General features: G+C 44.8%; 1 long non-coding RNA gene across 7 annotated transcripts in view; it reads right to left on the bottom strand.

Annotated features, from left to right (window-relative positions):
- Nucleotides 1-26092, bottom strand: part of LOC140630360 (uncharacterized) — a 52370-nt gene that overhangs the window by 6391 nt on the left and 19887 nt on the right. For 2 of the 7 annotated variants that reach the window (XR_012028122.1, XR_012028119.1), the window contains exons 2-5: nt 16641-16696; nt 15638-15725; nt 9145-9291; nt 4052-4273 (exon numbers count right to left, since the gene is read on the bottom strand). This is a non-coding gene — a long non-coding RNA (uncharacterized lncRNA). The other 5 variants (XR_012028125.1, XR_012028118.1, XR_012028121.1 and 2 more) reach the window with 4 other exon arrangements.

The following is a 26092-nucleotide window of genomic DNA, read 5'->3' as shown; positions in this document are numbered from 1 at the left end:
AGCCATAAAATACAAGTTATGATGACTAATATCACCTCATTTTTTATCCCAGCTTGATGTAAAGCAGGTCACATGACTTGGATATATGGATACGTATGTTTCTATGCACACATGCATAGACATACACATGCACAAAGAAAAAAAAATGTGCTCGAGAAAAAAGGACTGAAGAAGGTACACCAGAATGTTAACAGCATCCATGCAATCTCCGACATCAGATTAGAGGGTTTTTAACCCCCTTCTTTATATATTTTTCTGTATCCGATTTCCAATGATGAGCACGTTGCTTCTATAACTAGAAATAAGTACACATGTGTAAAAGAAGCATAGTATATCTTTAAGGATGGTGGTTGTTCAAACAAGGCCATGAGGGAAGGAGGTCTCCCCCTGCCCAGGCCCTGGGAGTCTGGACACCACAAACCTGACAGCCAAGAATATCCATGGCAGATCTCACCTCCAGCACAGCCCAGGGGAGCCATAAGCATAGCAGATTGGGAGCCCTGGAAAGGATGTCCAGAGTGACTCCAAGTGGAGCCCCACCAGTTTATCACACACCCCCAAGATGATCCTCCTAGACCCCCAAGAGTTGTGCATCATTTGCACACACATCCATAGGCATTCCTTCTACATGCATCAAGGACATTTCATCACACTCGCCTCCTTCAACCCGCTTACTATGAGTCCTCTTTATTCAGCCCCAGACATCTTCCCTAACCACCCAGAAGTCTCCTGGCATCACTTCTGCCTCCTACCTTGAGGGCAAGGTTCTCACTTTCCCATCATTCTCTCTCCTGGCATGCCCTATCCTCCACTCATTCTGGTACATTCTCCACATCTTTGAAAATAAGGGGTGGAAGGAAGAGAAGAAGAAGGGGGCCTGTTCGAGGATTGCCAGTCAGTGACAGAGCCAGGAACCCTCCGCCCGAGCACCGCCAAGGCACCTGCACATCATGACAGAGGGGGAGTGCAGGTGGTGGAGGAAGAAGAGATGGACAAGATAACAAACAAAGCAGGGGAGAAGGAAGAGAAAGGAAATGGAAGAGTGACCATCACTGGAGGAGACCAGGGAACCAATCCTGAAGTTGCGGGAGAAGCTTTGTGTCCTTCAGGAAGAAAAGCAGCAGCAATTCCTGCAACTAGAGAAAGTTTTACATAAGGAAGGGAAATGGAGGTGAGAGGGGCAGAATGAACCTGAGCACTGTGACAGGAGCTGTGTACCTGTAGAGCCTCACTGTCACATAGGAGCTCACCCCTGCAGCACCCAGGGAGCTCTGGAGGTTAGGCCACCCAGGTACCCTAGGGCAACCAACAGAGCCAAACAGGTGCCCATCACCTGGCACTACAGGGGCTCAGAAGCTTTCACAGAGATCCTAGAGCACGGACAATTCCCTACAGCCCAGGTGGCACACATAGTGTTCAGTCCCCACGTCCACACCTCACTAGGGACTGGAGCAGCCAGTCTGTACAGTCAGCTGTTCAGTGCACACAGATAGTGTTTAGTGTGCATACCTGTCTCAGCCATAGCTACAGCCCTGCACTGTGTGTGGGAACCTCCAGCACCCCCAGACTGTATGCCTGCAGGTTGGCAGTGGCCTGTCCCTGAAAAAGCATGTAGAACATGCTAACCAGCAGACTGGCTTCTCTGACTCATCCTTCCTGTGCACCCTCAAGCTCTGCACCCAGCCCCTGGAGTCCTTACCACCCCCCTAGGTCCCCATGCAGGTGCAACCAGCAGGAAGTCAAGCTTCATGGCTCCTGGGCCACTTGGTCCTCAGTTCCCTTTCAGTCAGCACAGCCAGACCCCAAGTTCTGCCGCAAGTGCCCATCGGATTATACCTTCAACCACACCCCATCTCTTGCTATAGAGGAAGGTCCCTTGTGTGTCCCAGGCCAGTAATGTCTACTGCTGCCAGGGGGTCCAGGCATCATCTCCTGTAAAAGGCCTCCAAGGCATTCTGGCCCTCTGTCCTCAAAAACTACCCATGACCAACTTGGCTCCTCTGGGTGCTCCTCTTCCTCATGCCACTGTCCTCTCCACATTGTTGTGGCCTCTTATCCATTTTCCAACACCATGCCATGTTCCATGAGGACAAAGACCTTGCCTGATTCATCCTCATGCCCCCAGCACCAGGTCTGCACACTCACTTGCTCCCAGACACCTGTTAACCCTGCTTCTTGAAGAAGCCAAGGTTTCTAGGTTCAGACTCAGGGTTATAAGGTACATCTATTGGTAGGGAAGGAATTGTAGGGGTGTCCAGCAAGGAGCATGTTATTTAAAAAGTTACCATAAATTACATATGGCCTGAAAAATAGCAGTTGGAAGAGACTCCTGATGGTTTCTTCCAAAAATGTCCTTAGATGGGCAGAAGTTTGCTCAGGGCTTTCATGTGCTTCATCTCATATAGTCGCCCAACAACTCAGTCAAGCAAGGAAACAATGACCCAGAGGAATGAAATGAAACAGTTGAGTGGATGGCACATCATGTAAATGCAGAGCAAGGACCACCTGGCTTCCAAGACCCTGCCTGACCCTCTAGACCATGGGAGGATGGGAAGTTAGCTCTAAGGCAGATCTCTGGGCTTTAATAGAATTATCTTTCCAAAAAAAAAAAAAAAAAAAGAATTATCTTTCCACATGGAAAGAAGAAAGAAGGCATCTCTTTTCCTAAAATGCCTGAGCCAGTATGTCTGCTTCTTCATGCTTTCTATCACTGTCTATTATGGACTGAGTGGTGTCCTCCCAAAATTCATATGTTGAAGTCACCCCCAATGTGACTATGTTTGGAGATGGGGCCTTTAGGGAGGTAATTAAGGTTTAAAAAAAAAAAGGCTGTAAGAGGGGGTCAAGCTGGCTGATGTCCTTCTAAGAAGAGGAAGAGATATGAGGAATACATGTGACAGAGAGAAGGCCATGTGAGGACACAGCAAAAAGGCAGATATCTACAAAGGCAAGGAAAGAGGCCTCAGAAGAGACCAAACCTTGCACCTCCCACTTTCAGAAGTGTAAGAAATAAGTTTCTATTGTTTAAGCTACCCAGTCTGGCATTTTGCTATGGTGGCCCAAGCAGACTAAGTGAGCGCCCAAAGAGGAAAAAAGGACCCATGTTTTCATCTCTCTCTCAACATGATCACTGCCCAGAGAGCTAAGTAGCAGAAAGATCAGATTTGGAGTTAGAGGTGTGGTGGAAAACCTCTGGAAAAGAAGCCATGCCCCTACCAGTTGGGGTAGAACTGGGACATCCCTTTGCTGTGGAGCCAGGTCAGCATGTCAAAGAGCCCTGCGCTGACCACCCATCAAAGGCTGCAGAAAGCACTCATGGTGCCAGGGGTATGAGAGTTTCCCTGTAAGCCCATCATTGGCTCTCAGCTGGTCTGGTTGTGGTACGAGGAAGGGAGGAAAATTCAAGTGACCACTGCAAGCCACACACAACAATCCCTGTTAGGGAACTGTGTCCATTAGGGAAATCAAACTCACCAGAGGTGGTTCAAAAAAGAAAAAAAAAAAAAAAAAGGCTTCGGTAAGAGGACCATTCTAGAAATGAGGGACAGAGATAAAGGAATAAATGAGGAATCATGAGCCCCCAGACACTAGCAATGACAGAAGGCTGTTACCACCCCTAGGTGATACAGGGATGGTACCACCCCTGAAGGGACAGGACAGAGAGGACAGTGTCAGTGAGGCTGTGAAAACCAGCACCCTTCCAGGAGGCCACCCATGGACATCAACAGACAAAATACTGCCAGAAATGTGGTACTAGGGGAGGGAAGAAATACCCCAGGCCTCTCTTCCCATTTCCCAGACTCCTGCCAATGGCTCCTATGAGCCAAGCCAGTCATCAAGGGAGCCCAGATAACACAGAACACAAGGATCAGGTTTCCAGATCCCAGATCAAGACCCGAAAGGGTCACAATGGATGTGGCAACAAATAGAGAATAACCTATACACACAGATACTATTATTATCCCAATTTCTCAGAGAAGGAAAGTAGAGCGGGGAAGTTAGGTATTTGCTCAACATGTTCCAAACACCATGTATACTTTCTAGAACTCACCTGGTTGGAGCAAGTCTTTTGACTATAACAGGCATATAAACAGCCTGGTAAGAACTGGAAGGCATATATTACATATGTGAACCCAACAATGCAGGAGGAGGACAAGTAGTCAGGCAGGCTTCCCAGAAAAGGAGACTTCTGAGTAGTCTTGAATGTGTATGAAGAAGCAGAGGACTTCAATTCACTTCCACCCTGTGCCTTTGCACGTGGCTAGCACACAAGCTAAAATGAGAAAAATGCACCAAGCTATGAGAACCTGGGGCATTACAGGCTCCCCACTCATTCATCTTCACATACCCATAGTCCACCTGAGACAAAGAGATACATTAGAATAATACAGGAGGCAGTGTTGGGTAATGTTCAGGATTTCAGACTCTGTGTCAGACAACCTGGGTTTGCATCTTGAGTCTACCTCTACTGGGGTAGCAATCCAGGCCCCACTCCAAGTCTCCTTCTCTTAAATTTATAAAAGGGGTACCCTGGTAGTAGCACCTACTTCACTGTGGTTGTTGTGAGCATGAAATTAGGTAATGCATGGAAAGACCAGAATATTTATTGTGATTGTCATGATTATACAAGTAAAGTTATTATTACATGATTTTACTCATTAGCAATTGTTATGGTCATAACCTAATAGAAAATCTATAATCTAATATAAATTCTAAAAGAAGGAAGTAGTGAACAGTGAGGAGTGAATGGGGGGCTCCCCAGAAGAGGGGATGTTTGAAATTAAGCTTGAAGTTCTCCAGGTGGAGAAGGGAAGGCATCCAGGCAATAGGACCACATGAGAGAGGGCATGGAGGCATGAAAGAGTTCAGCAACCGGGGAAATGGTCTGTATCTCAGTGTAATCAGGGTACACGGTGCATGGGAGAGAGAGAGAGAAGGAAGTAGCACAAGATAGGGCTGGAGCAGTAGGCAAAGGCCTTTCAACAAATCCAACCCATTGTGAATACTCAATGCACGATCCCTCTCCTTCCAAAAGCCTTTTATGAGCACCTTACCCCACAGCAATCCCCACCTTCTCTGAATCTCAATAATCCCCTGATGTTTTACTATATGATTCAGTATATAATTTTTTTAAAGATAGTATTATTCTCAAGATTCTTCTGTGCAATATTTTTTTCTCACCAGCTTTCTCCATCTCTTGTATCACCCTGACAAAGAGCCCCCAGTAAATCTTTAGGAGACCTTTGTTGATTGGTTGATAACTCTTGTTTATTTAGAGTCTTTTCTCTGTACTTGGTAAAAAGAATTCAACTTATGATGAATGATAGTCTTACCAGAGCCTTCAGGGCCCTAGTGACCCAGTGTGGGACATGGCCTGGCTGGTTCCACCTCTCTCCTCTGTTCAACACTGCCCCCTGTCTTCGCTTCACTTCCCTGGATAAGCACATAAATGGCCTATCCCCTCATTGGGATGACACATAATAGAAACCATAATCTGTGGCCAGTATTATTTTTACTTTTATTAGCAACCACTGGACTTCTAGATCCATGCACATCAACTAATCTCACTTCTATCTATAATTTTCTGACTTTGATCATCTCAAATCACCATAATGGAGATGTGTGAAAGGTATAGATTCTTTTCTCTCCTGAATGTGCAAAAGTGAAAGGGTGTTCTCTGCTGGGAAATGGCCTGACCAAAGGACTGGGGCGGGGCAGCTAGAACTATTGGTCCCTCCCAATCATTTCCATGATTTCTGAGAAAAGCCATCCCCCACCGACAGTTGTTTTAACAGGGCTCACACCAGACTTCAGGTCAATTAAATGACTTTAAATGACCTTCAGCATGGAGAAGCTAGCTTTTTCAATGGAAAATAAGTCCCCCATTCAAAGTTCAAGCACCTTCTCTTAAGTACTTATTATAGTTAGATGAAAAGCCACATGGTTTCTCTTTAGAAAAGTAATGATACTGAAAAAGAACAGGCTAGAGTTAGAACATTTCACTATTTCCAAAATCCCCTGACACTGGGCAACTGGTTACTGAAGGTTGACAATTTCTGGGAAGCAAGAGTTCAAAGACAGATGACTAGATTAATAGGATGGAAGAAATCATTCATTCATTCATACATTCATAAGTGTAGCAGATTCTAATAGAAATATTCTGATTTTCCATTCATAAAATAACAACCTAGATTTTAATCCTAAACATTGATTAACCTGGAGGGCTCAGGCTTCTAGTTATTTGCCCACTCCAGGAAGCCATCTCCAGTGCCTCGTGTATAAATTATGCTCCTTTCCCCAGGAGCTAATCACAACATTTAGCACTCTGTATTTCAATCATCCTATTTTCCTATCTCTAGCCCTGACTAGGCAGCAAGATCTATGAACTCTGCTCCGTTTATCACTGTGGCCCTAGCTCATGCACAGTGCCTTTCATATAGTAGTTGCTTGATAAATATTTGTCCAACAGTTGAATGAAAGAGATCTGGAATGACCACTCGCATATTCATTTATTCAATCTCTAACAATACTTGGAAGGATCTTCATCTGAGAACGTTATAAAAAGAACAAAAATAGTGAACTGAGAATAACTCATCTCACACATGGAGATGGGAACTGGCTTTGTCCAGTCAGATGGGTCACAAACAGACCAGTGAAGGAGTAGATTCCAGGGCATGGATGATTGGAAATGAGATGAGTGGACACATGAGTAGACAAAACAAATAACAAAGACTTGCAACAGAATTCTAAGACTCATTTTCGGCCTCAGGCAGGCAGAGGGAATTATCTCCTTCTGTTCTGGTCTAGATCTCTCTCTTTTTCTCTGTTTTTCATTTTCTTGGTATGAAATTTCCTCCATCAGGTAATCACCTGCATCCCCTGCAAACCTATCTGCCGCCCATAAATCTGAATCTGCTCCCCATCTTGTATCTTTAAACTCTTCCTCTTTACTATGTTTTCATATATATGATCAAGATTCCCTATTTTTAAGTCTAACCCCACACACACACTTGATTCTGTACTCTTAGAAAGTTCCTTCCTCATCTCTCTCCTTCCCTTCAAACCCAAGCGTGCTCACCTACAGCCTCCACTCCTTTGCCTTTAGCCACTCCTCAAGGCACTAAATCTTATAAACTGTTCTTACCCATGTTACTTGCTAAAACCAACAAATAGCTCTCTGTCCTTCTTTTTCTTGACCTCAACAGCTTTTGCCACCATTGACCAAAAGTTCTTAAACTTCTTCCCTTCTGGGATTCAGTGATGCTATTCCCATAGAGGCTTCCTCCCACTCTTTAGACTCACCCTTCCCAGTCTTGATCCTTGACTGGTGAGCACCTCAAGGTTCTTCCTTCCACTGTGAGCTCTTCAAACACTACTCCCAGTTGGACTCATTCAAATCTGTGTCTTTAAAGACCATCTACATGCTCGCACCACCAAAAACCCTTCTCTCCCACCCAGAGCCTTCTCTTCCCCTAAGCACCAGACCTATGTATGGAGCTGCCAAATGGACCTCTTCACCTGGATGTGCCAAAGATGGTTCAAATTCAGCATGTTTAAAATCAAACTTGTTATATCCTTGTTATCCTTGTTACCCTGCTTGTCCTCTCCCTTCTTGTTCTCCTCCCCAGGGATGCCACCTCCATTTTTTAGGCACTGGAACCAGAAACCGGGAAATCATCATCTGCTCCTTCATTGCCATTGTCACCGAGATTCATCAATTCTACCTCCTTAAACTCTCTCTTTAAATCTTAAATTCTAGGGGCAGCTGGGTGACTCAGTTGATTAAGCATCCAACTCTTGATTTCAGCTCAGGTCATGATGTCAGGGTCGTGAGATGCATCCCTGCTCTGTGCTCTGCAGGGAACCTGCTTAAGATTCTCTCTCACCTCCTCTTTTTGGCCCTCCTCTCTCCTGTGTGTCTGTTTGTCTGTCTCTCTCTCTCTCTCTAAAAAAAAATAATTTGAAATTCCATCCAATTCTTTCTATCTGCATATCTGCCGTATCAGTCCAGGCTATCGGCACCACTTGCCTGAAAGAACATGGCCTGTGAGCTGCTCTTATCTCCAGTTTTATATTTTCTTCTTAGCCACCAAAGCGATCTTTCTAAAAGAACAGACCAGGAAAAGAATCCCTTCTCTCTCCCACTCCCACTTCACACAAAACCTTTCCTGGCCTCTTCTGAAGACCTCAGGGTAAGCCCATGTCCTCAGCCTCCTTTCTCCTTTCCTGGGTGTTTGCTCATGCTGGCCCCTCTGCCCAGGGTACATTTTTCTCTCCCTTTCTACACTAAGCAAGCTTAGACTCATTTTTTTAAACCTCACTCAGTGCCTTTCCAGAGAAGTCTTCCATGACTCCCAGCCTTATTAAAAGGCTGCCTCTGTGGTCTCCTGATTTAAGTGCATGTGGCCCTTCCCCCCATAGTGTGCCACAACCAGTGAGTAATGTGAAAGTTTCAGTCTCAGTGAACTAGGGAGCCTAGACCCTGGTGCATGTGAAGCATTTAATAATTATTTTGGGGCAGCCCTGGTGGCTCAGTGGTTTAGCGCCACCTTCAGCCCAGGGCCTGATCCTGAAGACCCGGGATCGAATCCCACGTCAGGCTCCCTGCATGCAGCCTGCTTCTCCCTCTGCCTGTGTCTCTGCCCCTGTGTGTGTGTGTGTGTGTGTGTGTGTGTGTGTGTGTGTGTGTGTTTTCGGTCTCTCATGAATAAATAAAATCTTTCTAAAAAATAATTATTATTATTTTGTATATGAGTGAATGATGGATGGGTGGAAAGAAGGCCAGCTGGGTGAAGGAAATCATCTTTCCCTCTTAAATTCACTCTACATTGTATATCCATAATGCCCTCTAGTGCCTGATAGGTTCACTGTCAGTTTAGAAGCTACTGGGCCAATTAGCAGACATGTACTGAATGTCTACTATGTGAAATACCCAGTGCTGGGCACAGAATGATCTTACAGTCTAGTAGAGCAATGACATATGTACCAAAGAATCACCCTACACTGGATGTTGCATGAGGCAAAGAGCCAATCAAATAGCAAGAGAATAAAGAAACTAGAATTCAGCTGGGCTAACTGGACAAATATCCTAGTCTCTCTGGACTCCATTTGCTCACCTATAAAAACATGGGTCGCAATACTTACTTTCTCAGGGTTTTGAGGAGGATTCAAGAAGAAAATGTTCATTCCAGACATGTGCCAGTTTCCCTACAGAGTAGGCCCTCAGTAAGAGCCACCTTCTTTCTTTTCCACCTGCTTATTCACTCCTGAATCTGCGACTCCCCCTGGAACCTATGAAAGCAAATTGAGGTGAGGGGAAAGCAGCTCCATCCATGCCCACAGAGCCAGCACACTTTAAAACCCTTGATTTTAAAAAGCTGGTGATTCCCAGGGAGTCCATATGGTACCTGGGAAAGTGCTCCTGGAACTTAGGCCCCATCTCCTCTGCGGCACTGAGTTAGGTCTGTGTGGAGCAGATGCATTTACTGCTGTCCTTGGTCTAATAGGATTATGAACCCCAGATTGCCTTCTGTCAGCATCTGGAGATGATTGTGGGATTCTTCTCTCCCAAAGCCTATCCTTGCTGCTCACGAGCCACAGGACACAATCCCATCTTCAAGAGGACATGTGAAATCCTGAGGCCTGGGCCCCGTCTTCCTCCGCACCTATCTGTACTCTCCTCCAAACACGCGGAGCCCTCCTGTGAGCCCAACGCCTTGCTCTCCAGCCCCTCTGAGCCTTCTTCATACTGTGTTGTCTGCCTGGAGTGCTCTGTCCCCAGTTCAGCACCCACCAAAGTCATCTCCACTTTTGAAGAACCAGCTCAGGCATCATCACCTCCTTTGCGCAGCTTCCTCATGTCTGGGTTGGCTACCCCTCCCAGGGGCTCCCACAGCACTCAGCCCCTTTGACTGCCACTTTCTGACCTTCTGTGGGTGCCTCCATTGGACTCTGAGCTTAATGAGAGCAGAAGCAGGCCCTCTCCAATGCTGAAGCCTGTAGCCCTCCCCACAGGGCTAACTCAGCAAGGGCTCAGCAAAGAGCCTTGGGTTGAACTGCCCCACGGGGCTCCAGGGAGTCATTCTCTGAGGTTTCTCTAATTGCTGGTACAGACATGTTTGCCCAAATTTCATCTGAAGACTGTCGCTGCCCTGTCCACTGGGTCATCCTTGTCTACCTGAACCATCCTTTTAGTTAACCTGTGCCCACTTTGAAGCCTTGTGTGCTGAGAAAGGCAGAGTCAAAGCCAAAGGGTGTAGCTGGAAGAAGCAGAACCAGAGCAAAAGCCCAAGTTAAAGTCAAGTTAGAATAAATGCATAGTCATAAATATTAGGCTGCACTTTTTCTTTTAACCATTTATTCAGTACTTACCATGATCCAGGTATACTTTGGAGTTCCCTAACACACTCACTTATTTAATCTGCACAACTGCAAGACGAGGCTGGTCCAATGGATAATGTTATTCCCGTTTTATGCATGGGGGAAAATGAGGCACTGAGAGGTCAAGTGACTTGCCCAAGGGCACAAGCCCAGAAATAGGTGAAGAAGAGATTCTTTCAGAAGCAGACAGAATCAAGAAGAGGAGGATGAGCAGAGTGAGGAATGGGGCAGGTGGGCGACCTGTTCATTCACCTAGTCATTCATTCATTCAATAAAGAATGTTAGGCATCTGTGCTTGGCTCTGTGTCAGACTCTGGAATTATAGTGGTGAACAAACAAGTTCAGTCCCTGGCCTTATGGTGCTCATAGTAGAGGAATTAGGCAAATAACCACTCAACTAATAAATGAGCATACATTATGGAAAGTGCTAGAAGCAAAAAGTACATGACACCATGAGACCAAATAGAAAGAGGTATCTAATAAATATCAGGGGTGAGGAAATGATCTTCCTGCTGAGACAAAAAAAAAAATGTGTTAACCAAATGAAAGAGAGAAAAGAGAAAGCTCTAAGCATATACAAAGGTCCTGGGGCAAGAAGGTGTTTCAGTATTCAAGAAACTGGAAGAAGAAGAGACAAGAAATGAGGCTGGTGTGGTAGGCATGGGCTAGATCGCACAGGGCTTTAGTAGGGAGCATGTGGGAAGGGGAATAGTGGGAGCCTTGAAAGGGAAGTCAGAGGTGGATCTTAAACACCACACTTAAAAATTGGTGCTTTATTTTCGATATACAAGATGCCTAGGTTATCTTGGAAGCCAAGACAGGGTCTTGGGCCTATCACTTTAGAGATTAAAAAATAAAAATAACCAAAAGGATATGTGTTTGGTGGGGTGGGTGTGAGGAGATTTAAAATACCCAAAAGGAGTACAAAATGGCCAAATGATCCCAGACTGGAAAGAGTTCACCCCTTCCTACCCTTGATATCTTCATCAACTCAGGCGCTCTGCAAAATAATAAGCTATCATTTATCCACGTTCTGCAAGGTAGCATTACAACTGAGTCAGGGCAATAAATCAGGCACATATAATTTGAGCCCTGAAGTACAGTAATTCTTCTTTTAATGCAACATCTGGTATAGATAATACAATTTGCAGGGGGGGAAGGGGCAACGAATGCTACAGCAGGGCCCTCATTATTGTGCAAGCGTTGCTCGCAGGCTGACTTCCCTCCCATCCTTCCAGCAACACCAAGGACTTAAAAAGGACCTTTATTATTATTCCCTTGGCTGGCCAAAAGGGAACTCGAGTTAATTATAGACTTGTTTGCCGGTTATTAATTAAACCCCAGCTAAACATAAAAACACAGGGGAAGTGCCATTTCCCGCTCCCTGCTTGCAGCCTCGTGGAGCTGAGCTGACGTTCCTGACTTTGCGGTCCACTCTGCGTCCTGTTTCCTCTGCGGATTTTCTCAGGAGGGTCCCAGGGCCTTTGCCCTGTGTGCAAACAAAACCTTATTTTTAGATGGGAAGGAACACAAAATTGAAAGCTCCGAAAGGGCAGGGTGACAATAGGAGGAAGCATGCAGACACTGACTGGTTATGACACCCAAGGCCCCAGGGACAGCCACACCCTCCCATGCCCCTCAGCCTCCTGGGCTCTCCAGCCTCACTGGTCCCCAGTTGACACCCCAGCTTGGCCAGCACAGTCTATGCAGTGACAGCTCCACGTGACTAGGGCAAGCCTTGGGTCACATGACCAGAGCTCCAAGCTTGCCCCCCCCCCCCTTCCTAGCTCCACAGCAATGAGAGAGTGGCAGGGACCTCTCCCAAAATTAGACACTGACAGCACTCCTTCCTACATGTGCTGGGAATCTCACACAAGACAAGGCTCGTCAAGCACTCTGCAGGCTCCCAGGACATGGCTGCTTAAAAATATTTGTTTCCTTCCCCTCATTCTTCCGGGATGGCAGGCTTAGTGTCTGTATCTCCTACGTAAATATCAAAGGTGTACACATGACCTTGGCACATCTCAGATTCTTTCTAAGCTTCTATTTTCTCATTTCTAAAATGGAAGCAGGACCAGTGCCCACCAGGGGTGATTGCAGGGAGAATCAAATTAGGCAATGGGAGACACCCAGTGCCTGCCTCTGATCAGATGCTCAGTGTGGGTTGATGATTGAATTAGCCTCAGAAAACAATCCTCCAAATAATTAAAGAGGAGAATATCAAGCCAGTATCTGTGGCATGAAAAAGAAGAGAGATATTAATCAAAGGGAATCACACCAAACTAGGCTCATTTCTTACTGGAGTTGAGATACATTACCAGATCAAGAACATCCCATGGGTGTTGTACAAATACATCGTAAGAGTATTTGCCAGATTCCTTGCCAAAATCTAGCTAGACCATCAACCTCGCCCTCAAAATCTTCCAGGGGGCATATTCTCTGCTCATCCGTAGAGAGCTGTGGCCATCACTGTCTGATTCACCTAACCCGCACTGTTTCTTAAAGGGGAAGAGCCAAGGACAGAGCCCTCTGACCACCAGTAATCATTTTCAAAACAAGATTCCTTAATGTGGCTAGTCACATGGATGAAAACAGAAAGCATTCCAGTTAAAGTTGCAGATGAAACAAAACTTGAGGGAATTGTTCATGTGACTTCCAGACTCTGAGCACTGTGCTCTTCATACACCCCTACGTCGCCCAGCCAAACTACAGACTGTCAGGTCTGCATCAAAACTTGCCCACCCCACCCACTGGAGTGGGTGTGGACAGCCTGCCCTGGCACTGGCTGTGCAACTTGTGAACAAGGACCTTCACTGGCATCATTTAGTTCTGTTCAAACAATTTATTTCTCTCATTTTTTATTGTTCTAAGTGGATTGTTTCCACCCTCCACCCATCTCCTGGCAGCAATCCTGAGACTCAGAGTCACATCTTATTCTGCTGAGAAATCCCTATGATAGAGAAGCTCGAGATACAACAGTGAACAGGCCTACAAGACCTTTACAGGAGAAACAGATGGCAAACACATAATTGCACAAATAATTATTCAATCACCATTTCACTAAGCACCATATGCTAAAAGAGCAATAGGATAAAGGGACCAGAGCTAATGTCTTACTTGATCTCTTAAAAACTTCCTCATGAGTAGTCCATAAATTGTTCTGCCCATTGTAAAGGTGAAAGTGAAGCCTGTGATAGACACCATGGAGCTACTGTAGAAGGAAGGAAGGGGGGGGGTGGCAAAAGCTTTGTGAATTTTGAAGTGCTACATACATGAAAAGGTGATGACAACTGTTGTGGGGTTTTTTTAAGATTTTTATTTATTTATTTGACAAAGAGAGAGAGCACAAGCAGCAGCAGCAGAGAGAGAAGTAGGCTCCATGCTCCATGCTGAGCAGGGAGCCCAATGCAGGACTGGATCCCAGGACCTCTGGGTCATTACCTGAGCCAAAGGCAGATGCTTAACCAACTGAACCACCTGGACACCCCAACAACTGTCATTCTTGTACTTTGGGAAACCAAGCTTGAGATTCCATCACAAATTTTTTAAATACCTGACATCGGAGTTTCCATTTCTTTCCTTCTTCTAGCCTTCTGTGGGATGATGAGGTAAGATAGGGACATTGAGAGAGGCTATCTCAACATTGACATCTACCCTATATTGCATCACCCACCAAATAAAATTTTTCCATACCAACTGTATTAACTTGGAAAAATCCTTCAACTTCTCGAAATGTCCACCTAGTCCCCAAGAAACAGCTGACAATATTATCTATCCCACAGGATTCTGGTCAGCAGTAAATGAAACAATATATATACAGCCTGACACATACGCAGTGCTTAGTAAATAATAGCAAGAATTTCCATTGCCTCCCCCCTTCCCTTCCTTCCCTTTCTTTCCTCTTCCCCACCTCTTCTCTCTGGAGAGGTCTTCACTGCCCAAGAAGATGAATCAGCATTCCAGGAGCCTGGCAGAAGGCTGCTGTCAGAGGCGTGCCCTACCCTGTCAATATGTGGCTTTGGTCTTGTCTCCAGGAACTCAAATTTTAAAAAGAAATACAATTGGCATGCTCCTCACTGCTAATTTACCACTTGCTCTTCAGGTCTTATCAATTGCATGAAGGGAAAGGAATTGATTGGGAGGTGGGGGGATAAGGGGAAAGGGTGGTTTGGGAACTTATCTGCACCTCTGAGAACTTATGAATAGTTTAATAAGAAAATTCCTTCTCTCCTTTCTCTAAGAGTAGAGCAGTGATGCATTTGCCATTCTCCTTAAACAGAAAAATTGGGGGACGGCATTGGAAATACAGCTTGACTGTGGTGTTGGAAAGGCTTAAAGATCCAAAGTCTATAGACCTGCTACATGTCCCAGGACGTCCATATGCAAAACTGATGGTAGGATGTACTCTGGGAGAGCCTTTATTTTCCCGGAGCTGGCATGCTTCTTTGTGGTGATGAGGAAAACGTGTCCTGACACCTATCCCATGCCCAACTTTTGCTAGGTGCAGCTGGGCATGTGGAGAATAAGAGAGTGGCAACCTTACCCTTGAAGCTCACAGGTAACCTTTTGCAGACTAGACATAGCAAGTTGGAATGGGAAGGAAATTACAGAGCAAGAAACAAACCCACTTGCTGGGAAGTAATGTTTACTATTAACCAGCTGCAATGTATTAAGTGCTGGGTCTTCCCTCTTAATATGTACTTGGCCCTGACAATGATACTGAATAGTAGAAATTTTTAGACAAGAGAGATATGTAGCTTGTACTTGTATTGCATAGAAGACACTGGAGCCCAGAGACCATAAGTGGCAGAGATAGAATTTGTATTTGGATCTGACTCCAGAACCCATTCTTGTCTGGGCTGTCACATAGTCACCAAAGAACATGAATAAGTGAGGCTAGAAACAAATAAAATTATTACGGTAGGCAAGTTTAACTCAAAATTCACAGCAAGGGTGGGGAAATTCATTATTGGGGAAAATAGCTCCTTGTTTTTTCTTAAATTAGAACCTTATAAATGAGTGGTCCCGTGTCCTCAAGAAAAGGTTAGAATATGGGCAGGATCCTCCACTGAAATAGAGAAGCATGTAATTGGTTTTAGAAAGACTTCCATCCAAAATGATTAAATCAAGTTTTGGCACATAAAAGGGTGAGGTTCAGTTATTGGAAAATTTACTTAGGTGACACAGCTCATTTCCTGATGGAACCAGATTAATGGGACATTACTGAACCTAATTCCTCAAGAAGTAAATGACTCACCTCTCCTCCTGCTGGGCTGCCTGGAGCTTTCCATGTGTTTGGCCTTCTGCCCTTTCTGAAAACTCAAGTGCTAGGATGGGAAGCTCAGCTGGAAGGGAAAAGGAAAAGCATCAATCCTCATTTCTTTACCTCCTCGTTCTCTATTAATTAGGTCTTAAACTAAGCAGCATCTGAATAGCCAAAATAGATCCCCCTCCTACCAAGTTTCAAGCTTATACTAAGTTATTTGGAGCTTCCTGGGAAGGCCTGGGGTGCTCAAGATGGCTAGAAGGGCAGGATCTTGGAAAAAAACAAGATTAGAGAATGGTAGTAAGGAGGTCTGGGGGTGGATCTCTCAGAATGGGCACAAAGCATGAGGCTATTTGTGTCTGGTAGATGTTCACACGGACAAGAAAATATGTTGTCCACAGCTAAGGAAGACTCAGTAATCAAATGGTCAAGATGTCCTATTTTGTGGTTATGTGGTTTCTCTTCTCCATCACCCTGATGTTTGTTCAGTGGGCTCATGAACAAGGTGGTTGCGATTGCAGGAATTCAGATTAGCAGTGCTATAGCCAGATTGATTTTGGGCAAAGAAATCTATGTTACTGAACCACACAGGAGTGTCCAACCCATCAACCATAGAGAACATGGCTGAGTCTCGGGTGTGGAGTTACTTGCAGGGAGAGCATTTAGCCACATGGTCTGATCAAGTACTGGGCAGTGATCTATATTCACTAGAACAGATATATATATACACATATACACATATGGATTTGATTTCCCTGCTCACGATGTTTCTGACAACTCTCCATTGGTAGCCATGAAAATACCTTATGTCCAGGGATCCCTGGGTGGCTCAGCGGTTTAGCGCCTGCCTTTGGCCCAGGGCGTGATCCTGGAGTCCTGGGATCGAGTCCCGCGTTGGCCTCCAGGCATGGAGCCTGCTTCTCCCTCTGCCTCTCTCTCTCTGTGTCTATCATAAATAAATAAATCTTTAAAAAAAAAAAAGAAAAGAAAATACCTTATGTCCATCATGGATTCCCACACAGCATTGCTTCTGACCAAGAAATGTATTATCTAGAGAAAGACAAAAAGGGCTCATGACCATGAGTTTCATCGTGAATGTTACCACTCACAAGCCGACCATCCGATAGATAGAAGGATGCAAGGACTGTTAAAGACACAGTTGTGGTGATTGCTAGATGGCAGTATTAGCCAGGATGGGGGACTATGCCACGAGATGCAATATATATTCTGAACTACTAATTCATATTGGGTGCCACTTTCCCATAGCCCAACTACTTGGGTATAAAAACGAAGTGACAGAAGGAGCTTCTTTCCCCATTAACTCTAGTGACCCATTTGCAAAAATTTTTCCATTCCTGCAAATCTGGGTTCTGCTGGCTTAGAGGTTTTAATTCCCAAGGAAGAGATGTTTCTACCAGGTGGCACAACAACGGGTCTTGAGCTGGCACCCGAGACTGCCAAAAAGTGGGTTGGTGCTCTTGTAACATGAACTAACGTGACTAGTGGTAAAAGTTAATGGAAGATCCTAGAAACCCAGCACATCAGATCTACTCTAGGTTTAAACCTTCCAGGAATGACTGTCAGGGCCCCCATATCCAGGTAAAGAACATAACCGACTGGGCTGATAAAGTTAGGCAAAGGGAACATGAATGCAGCAGTGGAATAAGGAAGCTCCAACTTGAACTGTGCTCTTGCCATCTGTCGTAGAAATGAGGAAGGTTAAAAAAAAAAAAAAGAAAGAAAGAAATGAGGAAGGTTGCAACTGCGCAGGCAGTCTTCCATACCGCCGATTCCTCCCTAGCATCGAAACAAAGCCTGGGTGATTTTGGCTGGCTGGCAAAAATACATGCAAGGATCACTGCGGAAGAGAATGTCTTGCTTTCCAGCTTCTCTCATGGAAGTAGCACTGACCAACCCCAAGTCAAACACTATGGCCTTTCTCTGACACATAAGTATCTGGCTCAAGGAGATCCCAGAGTGCTCACTGGATGGCAACTCTCAGTGTCACAGCAGCAGGTTTTGCAAATAGTTCTTTTTAGATACAAGCAAACCCTCAACACATCCCTATCCTAAGTCCAAAGCTAAAACTTTTTTTTTTCTTTTTTGTAGGAATAAAGAGGGTCCACTACTGACCCAAGGACAAGGGAAGAAAAAATTGAATTGAAATTGGTCATTGCAAAGGTAAAACTGGGGTGTAAGGCCCACACCTGCTTTCCCAGGAAGTCCTATTAAAATGGACAATGGCCCAATTGTCCTCCCCTGCTGAAAGAAACTCTGGAGTCCCCAACCTGGGAGCCACTGTGTTTTTCTATTTCTTTCCTTGAAACACAATTTATGGGAAATACTGTGAGATCTCAGGGGGGGAAACAAAAGGCTGGCAGTAAAATGAAACACCTAATTAATAGAACTGCTCCACTGCTGCCAGGGAGCTTTTCTACAAGATCCCTGGTTCCTGGAGAAAGGAGGTAAGGGAGAGGGACCCGCCAGCACCTGTCGCTCACTGTCCACACCACGCTGCCTGAAGGTGGCACAGGGAGTGGTCACAAGGCATTCACTTGGAAGTCAGATGGCCTAGGTGCAAATCCAACGTTTGTCACTTACTTGGACAAGTGGCACAACCCCCCTGGGCCTGTAAAAGGAGGGCGATTGGTGTCCTTCAGGTGACTGGGAAAGTGAGGTGAGTTCATCAAAGCACTTGGGAAAGTATAGCAGGTGCGTTAGCTATTGGTGTTAAGTGTCAGGCAAGCCCAGCGTTGTCTGAGCGCACGTGGCTGTTTGCGGGGAGAGCCAGACCTTGCTCCACAGCTGAAAGGTTGTAAAGGCTGAGATGCTTACAAGATACCATGCCTGCCCCTCCCCTGGGAGGGGGCTTTCTCATCATTGTGTCCCTCCGCAGTATGAGTCCACAGAGGGCTCAGGATCCCCTGCCTCATACAGGCGCAGCTTGCGGACTGTGGGGACAGGGCCCAGGGACAAGCAAGCCCTTGCAGCCTGGGCCTGGCTGTTAGAATCAAGAAAGGAGATGAAAGAAGAGTGGGCCTGAGCAAAGGGACAGCTCTGTGGGCTTTAGCTCACGTGCAGCACGCATCTGCCCAGCCCTGACTAGAAGGGATCGCACAGCAAAATGGATTGAGGCTCATCTGGGACGGCGATTTTGCAAGGAGTCTTCTTGAACCCTCACCCCAGTGACTTTTTCAACTTTATCATTTTTCAAAACAATATAAGGTCTTGGCAACCAGCCTACTTCTCTCTCCAGCCTCCCACCCCACCTGCCTCCTGCAGAATACCACAAAGTAAAGCATCTGGCAAAACACTTCAAACATAGTAGGTGTTCAGCATTGCCAGAAGGTTCCAGGACCTGCAGGCTACTCCCTACAGCTCCCAGTGGATTTACTGAACTTCTAAAAGTAGCCACTCCCCTGAGGTTTGCAAAGAATGCATTGTACACCCCTGTCCTTTCCTTCCTCCCTCTCCCTACCCCCGGGAAGTCCTCTCTGCAGCCAGGACAGCCCGGACTGGGGGCTCCACCTCAGTACATTCGCTTGAGTGTGGATATGTGTGTCTTCCCCCTGGGAAGAGGCATATGAAGTCCCGCCCCTAAGCGCCCCCCACCCCCGCCAACCCCCATCCCAAATTGAAACAAGCTGGTTGCAATTGTGAGCGAGCCCAGTGCACACCAGCTGGGCCCTGCTTGCAGCTTCAGAAAATGCTGTTTCATGTTCAGATGCAAATGACTATTTCCTCTCTCGAGCTTGCCCGGACTGTGTTCCAATCTGAACAGGGAGCAGAGGGGAACAGAGGCTCTGGGGGAAAGCTTGGCCAGGGCTGTCAGGATGAATTATGCTGCCCTGAAGCTTTCCCCAAATTCAGAGAGCGGTCAGTGCTCCATGGGAGGTGCAGAAAACAGGAGGAGGGTGATGTTCCCAGAGTCTCTCCCCAGCTGCCCCTGACCCCATCCTACTGCCAACCCCCCGGGGAGAGGCGTTTGTGTTCCCTAAGCACTTTCACGGGTTCTGAACTGGTTCTCCAACCTCCAGCATGCCCTCTCCAGTCTGTCCAAAAGCCTGCTGCCAGAGTGATTCAATCATTCATTCATTCAAATATCCATTATCGGACATTTACTCTGTTGTAGGCACAGAGGATATAGCAGGAACCACACAGAGGAGGTGAACCTGTCCTCAGAGCCTTATATATGATCTTTCTCCTGCACAGCTTTCCAACTTCAAAAGTCCTCAGTGGCTCCTTCTGGCCAATTGAATAAAAACTAGTCTCCTTCCTAACTCTGGGAAACGAACTAGAGGTGGTGGAAGGGGAGGTGGGTGGGGGGTGGGGGCGGTTGGGTGAGGGGCACTGAGGGGGGCACTTGATGGGATGAGCACTGGGTGTTATTCTATATGTTGGCAAATTGAACACCAATAAAAAATAAATTTACAAAAAAAAAAAAGAAAACAAATGAGAATTCCTGCAGGGGATATGGATGGACATTGGGGTAATTGGGTGATGGGCATTAAAGAAGGGCACTCAACGTAATGAACGCTGGGTGTTATATGCAACTGATGAATCACTAAATTCTACCCCGAAACTAATAATACACCATATACTAACTAAATTAAATTTAAATAAAAATATAAAAGAAATTAAAAAAAAAAACTGGTCTCCTTACTGCAGGCAAGTTTCTCCAGACCCCCAACTGGACTATCCAGTCCTATGGCTCATTCTTCACAGTCTATAACTCAGCCATGAGCCCACTGAACATCTACCAGCAGGCAGGCCCGGCTCCCACACTATCTCCCTGAAGACTTTCAGGATTCCCCACAGGAATGGACCCCTCCTTCCTTCCTGTTCTCGTAGCAGCATCCCAGGAATTTATAGCGGGGGGGGGGGGGGGGAATAGCAGAGATTATCCAAAAATCAAACGGACTCTTTCATGGTCCCATCCTCCCCAGGCTTCATTGTGTACAACTAATTAATTCACACTGTGGTTAACATGACTCAGAGTCCTGGATGTAGGCATTTAACTAAAATTTATTGAGGACCTAATACGTGCCAAGGTCTGGCCTGCACTCTCATCTATTTTACTCCTCCCATCCTCTATGTTCTCCTACTTACAGATGAGATATGCAAACTCTGAGAGATGAAGTGATTTACCCAACGTCACACAGCTGGGGGAGGTCAGGGATTCCCTTGCTGGTCTTGCAGCCATGCCCCTCCTGACCTGTTGCACACAAATCCTCCGGGACACTGTGGGGTATACTGGGAGTGCCTGTGCAAAGTTATAGGAAAAGCACTGGGCGTCTACCTGGGGTATCCTTTTCACTTACTGGTAAGTAATTTAAATACTACTTGATGTCAAAAATATCTACATTAAAACAAACCCAGATGTTGCATATTATGCAATGGAATTTTAAGATTGCATAAATTTGGAAGATGAAATGCAAGTCTTCAGGTCCATTTTACACCAGAGGGGGGCTCTTCGGGCTGTGCTCCAGGCTTTCAGCTGGCACCCATTCAGCCTCCCATGCAATGAGGGCCACTTGGATAGACCAGTTTTCTTTAATATTGTATTGTCCTACAGAACAGTGTAAACTCCTCCCCTTCTAAGAGCTGGGCCTGGTCTGTGGCAGGTACCTGACTGATATCATCACATGAGTGACACGTGAAACAGAGTTGATTTCTCTCCTCTTGTAGCGTCATTGGTTCTCTAGGGACCTTAGCTGCCCTGCCCTAAAGAAAAGCATAATGGTGGAATTTCAGTCATTGTGTCAAGAAATAGGAGACATTTACATTGTAGGGGTGTGAGGAGGAGAGGACTCCATATCCCTCAATGACTCTGTTCCACATAATTTAGAATTGATTCTCGCTGGTATTGACTAGGAGCAAGGCTGGGTTTCCTGAGAACAAATGAGTTCTGGAAAACATGTGTTTTTGTTTTCGTTTTGTTAATGATCTGGCAAGAGCAACTCGGATTTAATATGTAGCACATGAGCCACCACATCCTCACCTCCCCACTTCTTATGTCTGCGGCAAACTTGGCTGCTTAGTGCAAACCTCATTTCTTCTAGATTCCAGACTTCAGGATCCTTCTCAACACAGCACTCGGGAAGCCGCTACCAATGGATTGGAATTGGCTCAAGAGATAAGATTTTTAGGATCCTTTTTGGTTTTGCGGGGGGATGGTAGGGGGAAGGTTGCCCTCCTTGATTTGCAGTCGTCAGCTGGAGGAGACTATTCTAGTTCTTCCCGGGTCAGTTCAACAAATACTAAGTACATGCTTTACAAATGTCCACCTCGGACCTGCTTCTAGAGAGAAACCTGACCATGACCATCTCCTCTATAAAACTCTTCTGTGGCTTTATGTTCCCTGCAGGATAAGGTCCACATTCCTTTACCCATATTTAGGGCTCTCCATTGTCTGTCCTAGCAAGATTTCCAGGCTCCTCTTATGGCACATCTGCCCAGTGACCCTGCACTCCAGCCTCTGAACCACATTCCCACCTGACCATCTACTATCTCCATGCCTCTGCATACTTGCTCCCTTGGCCTGGAACAACTTGCTCCCTCCCTTGCCTAGATCAGTGGTTCTCAAACTTGAGCATACATTAAAGGAATGGTTAAAACACAGATTTCTGGGCCCCAAGCCCAGAGTTTCAGATTGAGGGAAGGGCTCCAAGAACTTGCATTTCTCACAGTATCCCAAAGTGGTGGTGCTACCAGGCTAGGGACCACACTTTGATAACTACAGCTCTAGATAATTCTGGCCTTTCAAGCTCAACTCAGACTTCATTTCTTCCAGAAAGTCCCCCACCCACCCACCTGGACTTTCCCATACTGTGTTGGGTGCCTCTGCCGGGCCCCCCCTATTTACTCTGTCCTAGTACCTAAAAGGTTTTGCAGAAATCACCTATCAATTTGGCTATATTGCCTTCATTGTTAAGCTCTTTGAGACTTCAGCTCAACCACGTCTTTTTCATCTCCATGTCCCTAACACCTACTAACCAGCAGAAGTTCCCCTACAGTTTTTAATGAATATAAACCCTCCTGTGAGCAAAGGGCAGATGGAACCGAATTTCAAGGAAACACATGATGTAATGAGGAGAAATATTATTGCCATGGTTCCCTCCTCTCTCACCTGGAGCACTGCCTCAATCTCCTCCCTCTGGTCCGAACACCTCCCTTCCCTCCCCCACACCAACTCTGCCACACTCTTGCTTATACTTTTCCACGACACCACATGGCCATCAGGAAAAAGGCTGAATTCCTCATCCTCACATTCCAAGTCTCCAGAGCAGGGCCCCAACATAATCTTCCATCCTCATCCTCTTACATACTAGGTTCTTAATATCCCAAACCGCTTTATCCTTCCATGCTATTTCCTCCACAGAGACTGTCCTTCGCCCTTGTCTTCCTGGAAAATTTTTATTTGTATGTCAGAGACCAGATCAAGTATCACCATCTCCATGAAGCCCTCCTTGATTACTCCAGACCTGAAGACTTATTCTGATAGCCTGTTGTACTTCTCTTATTATAACACTCAGACAAGTAAACAACCCTTTCTATTACCCAGAAAACTTTCCCTACTAGCCTGTGAGTTCTGGAAAGACTATAGTTTACATCTGTTTTTCTGGCTCCTGGTATACAGGAGGTGCTCAATGACTGTTTTATCAATCTGGCTTCTACCATGAGAAATATAAAAACATACTTGAATTTTATAGGTTCCAACCTCCTCCAGAATTCCTTTAGAATCTCTATCTCAAAGAGACCATTTCACCTGTATTTAAAACTAGGGCAAGTTTCCTTACAACCTGGAGAAAAAATACAGACCTGTGTGTGTATATATATGTGTGTGTGTGTATACATATATTTATATAGCCTCTGTCCAATGCATATGTCCATTGAGATTTCCTTTCCAGAGGGACCAAAATGTATTTACATAAAGAATTAGAAGAGGAAAATCTTGTAAAATCTACTCAATAAATGTGGTGCCCTCAGTGTCCTCTCACAGACCTGGGTGAAGAACAGAAATTCAAGAAGCCTTGGCAGCTCCCACTTTATGTGCAAATGCAGACGTTCTGTAAAGAGTCAGAGGACAGAGAGGGAGGAAGAGGCAGAAGGAAAAACAGATGCAAAAGACAATGTCAGAGAGACACTAAAAAGAAAAAGCAAATCCAGTGAGATCTAAGGGAAGACAAAAACAGAAAGAAAGAAGAAAAGAAAGAAAGAAAGAAAGAAAGAAAGAAAAAGAAAGAAAGAAAGAAAGAAAGAAAGAAAGAAAGAAAGAAAGAAAGAAAGAGAAAGAAAGAAAGATGGGAGGATGAGAGGAAGGAATAGGAAGAAGAAAAGCAAGAGACCTTGACCCCCAGAAAAAGATACACCTGAGCACACATGGAACAAAGAAGGAAACAAAAACAGGCACGGATTAAAGACAGACAGACAAAGGCCAACCATGTCCCTGAGCTGCTAGCCTGTGACAACTGGTCCACGGTAGGTACTATCAATGATCTGAATGAATGTGGAATGCAGATGGAGAGGAAGAGATCCACAGACAAACAGAGAGAGGATAGCACAGAGCTCCAGCTTGGTGCCTGCCATTTTCCTGCCACATACTCTGTAAGCAATAGAAAAATTATAAGTCAGCCAAGAGCACATATGAGTGTGAGAACTCCAGCTTTGGCTGAAGGCCTCCAAGACTTTAAGGGCTCATCAGGGACTTTATGTCTTCTAGACCACCAAGGGCACGCCAATCCTGGGAAGAGTCTGGACACATCATAAAAATCTTCTCTGAGATAACACTTTATTCCACCCTTGATTGACTCTGTGGGACAGGAGAAAGCATACTGCACAGGGACTTGGGGCACCTGGGTTCCAGTCTAGGCCTTGTAGCTCCCCAGAGCATCAGTGTTAATAGTCACCTGTCAATGTACACCTTGTTTCCTGGCTTCTTTCACTCCACATCTCTTCCTTCACTCAGCTTTTGAGATTTATCCATTTTGCTCAATGTATCAGTAATTTCTTTCTGTTTATAGCTGTTTATATATTCCAAGACATGGATATACCAAATTTGCTTATTCATTCACCTGTTGATGAACACTTGGATTGTTTCCAGTCTGAGACTATTCTAAATAAAAATTCTGTGAATATTTCGTTCATATGTATGTACATATTCATTCCTCTTGGATAAATGTCTAAGAATAGAATAGCTGGCTCTGGGAAACGAACTAGGGGTGGTAGAAGGGGAGGAGGGCGGGGGGTGGGAGTGAATGGGTGACAGGCACTGGGGGTTATTCTGTATGTTAGTAAATTGAACACCAATAAAAAATAAATTTAAAAAAAATAAAAAAAATAAAGGGCCAGATATAAATACGGTAAAAAAAAAAAAAAAAAGAATAGAATAGCTGGGTTGCATGGTTAGTGTATGGTTAACTTTTAGGAAACTATCAAACTTCCAGTTTACATTCCCACATTCACAATAGCCCTTCCAATGAGTATACAGTGGAGTCGAATTGTAATTTTAATTTCTAACTTCCTACTAATTAATGATGCTGTACATATTTTTGTGTGGTTATTGGCCATTCATTTATTTTCATTTATGCAGTGTTTGCTCAAATCTTTTGCCTGGTTTTTATTGGATTGTTTGTCTTATTACTGATTGGATGAGTTCTCTATATATTCTTGATGCTGGTCTTTATAAAATAAAACTATTATAGTTTCTTCCAGCCTGTGACCTCAATTTTCATTTTCCTGATATTTTACTTTGAAGAGCAGAAGTATTTACTTTTGATGAAGCAAAACATATCAATTATCTTCTCTTATGATTTGTAATTTTGTGTCCTAAGAAATTTGTCCTGTTCTCAAGATCACAGTTTGTTGTTTTTGTTTTTTGTTTTACAATTTCAGTTTTCACATTTAGGTCTATAATCAGTTACCAAGTAAGTATCTTTTTGTGGTGTGAGGTAGGAATCATGGTTCATATTTTTCCAAATAGACATCCAGTTCTAGCACCATTTGTTGTATACACTATTTTTCCCCAATCGGATTATCTTGGCACCCTGGTCAAAAAGCAATTGACTCTGGGTTTCTTGGTCTCTTTCTGGTCTCTATTATGTTTCATTAATCTATATGTCTATCTTTATACACCAATACCACCCTGTCTTAATTATTGTAGTTTTACAATATATCTCAATACAAAGTTATGTAACTCCTTCAGCTTGTTCTTTTTCAAAATTGTTTTTGGTTCTTTTATGTCATTTGCATTTCCTAAATTTTAGAATCATCTTGTCGATTTCTATTCCAATTTCAATTTTTCTATTTCTAAAAATTCTTCTGGAATTTTTACTGGAATTTCCTTGCATCTGTAGGTCAATTTGGGAGAAAATCAACACCTTAAAAATAATGAGTTTCTAATTCTTGAGTATAGTATATCACACTACTAATTTAGATCATACTCAA

The sequence above is a fragment of the Canis lupus genome, chromosome 3 (assembly GCF_048164855.1).
Source record: "Canis lupus baileyi chromosome 3, mCanLup2.hap1, whole genome shotgun sequence".
Taxonomy (NCBI): Eukaryota; Metazoa; Chordata; class Mammalia; order Carnivora; family Canidae; genus Canis; species Canis lupus.
The sequence above is the reverse complement of the archived record's forward strand: the minus strand, read 5'-3'. Positions and strand labels throughout refer to the sequence as shown.